This window comes from Triticum aestivum, chromosome 6B (genome assembly GCF_018294505.1).
Source record: "Triticum aestivum cultivar Chinese Spring chromosome 6B, IWGSC CS RefSeq v2.1, whole genome shotgun sequence".
Lineage (NCBI taxonomy): Eukaryota > Viridiplantae > Streptophyta > Magnoliopsida > Poales > Poaceae > Triticum > Triticum aestivum.
Window position 1 is genome coordinate 213078553 of NC_057810.1, and position 1697 is coordinate 213080249.

The window sequence follows — 1697 nt, forward strand, 5'->3', positions numbered from 1 at the left end:
GTACCGCAGATCGGGACGTGCTGCCTCGGTGCCGTCGAACGGAGAAACGATGCACTTCCTCCCTTTCCCTCGGCGGACGGGATGCGGCCGGATCAGTGACCAATGGTGAGAGAGAGAGAGAGAGAGAGAGGCCACTGCACTCCCTTTCCCCCGGCGGACGGGATGCGGCCGGATCAGTGATCAACGGTGAGAGAGAGAGAGGCCACCGCAGCCTTGTGTGAGATACTCTGAAGAGCGACAAACCAGGCACGCAAGGCTCCATTGTATATAGTGAGTGGACTACCTTTTTCTCCATAAAAATCATTTTATATTCTGTGTACGTGCCATTGAGCACTATAACTTTATTTAAAAATAACGCGGCAACGCGTCAAGTCGAACTTTGTTTCGTGCAGGCGTGGTACACGACCTCCCTAGGTAAACAACCGCTACAGGCGTTCAAATTAGCACGTGGGCTGCCATTTCATAAAGAAATGAGCTCCACCATGTACCCACACGGGTGTGGCTGGGCATGAAGCGTGAGTACGTGCACGGTGCACCTATTCTCTTCTTGTATACGTACACCACCTACGTGGGGTTGTGTGAGAGAGATACAAACCTAGAGAGATATGGTGTGTAGGTTCTTGAGAGTTTTTTTTTGGGGGGCGGGGGGTTCAACCAAAAATGTAACATATGCAATGTGTGTGAAATAGAGTCCTGGATATAAGATATATATAGAGGGGGCAATCCACGAGAAGAGAGTGGAGGTATCACCGGCTTGAGGTGTCCATAGAATCGAAAAGAGGGATGATGTGTGTGTGTGTGCGCGCACGATCGATAAAGAGTGCCATCGAATTTGTGTGTGCCCACGTCAAAGATATAGAGTGGCTGGCCTACTGGAACATGAGAGGGGACATGTGCAGCTTGTCTCTGTGGCATGGATACCTACCTGCAGCGCTCGACTATCGGTGTGTGGTGGGGGAAGAGGGAGGCCCAATTAACTATAGAGGTACAATGGCTGGTATATGTGTGGAGGAGGAGAGAGGCCTACCTCATGTATTAAGGAGATCGATCTGCCTCATGTATTAAGGGAGATAGATCGGCATCCATGCATATGTGCATGAGAGGAATAAGGTTGGGAGAGAGATAGAGCTAGAGTGTTGGAGGGGGTGGTAGTGGAGTTGCTTCTAACAAATGGTGGGATAGGCTTGCTAGACAAACGGAGGGCACGCCCGCAATATCAATAAGAGAGGAGATGGCTGCTTGTTGTCTATGCACATGCGTGTGAGAGACGGGTCAGGAGGCATGCACGAATGATGAGGGGGACGATGTGGCTATGGTAAGCAGACATAACTACATAGGAAGATCAATCGCCCTTTGTTAGAGAAAGGAGAGACATAAGTTGTGAGGTACGTCGATCGATGGGGGGGGGTAGTTAAAGTCGATCCAGGTATATGTTGGGAGATCGATCGGTATACATGCATGTGTGTGTTAGAAGCGAACGAGGCACGAGGAGAAGGATAGAGATAGAGGGATGCATGTAGGAGGTGGTACGAGAGGCATACTATATCGAGCGGGGAGGAGTGTGTGAGTACGAGAACGATGAAAAGGGTGGTGGGAGTGAGGCATGGACGGTGACAAGAGAAGAGGGGAAGCTTGTGTTTGTGCTAGGCACACCTGGCTAGAGAGGCATATCGATCGATGTGTGCCGTAAAGAAGGA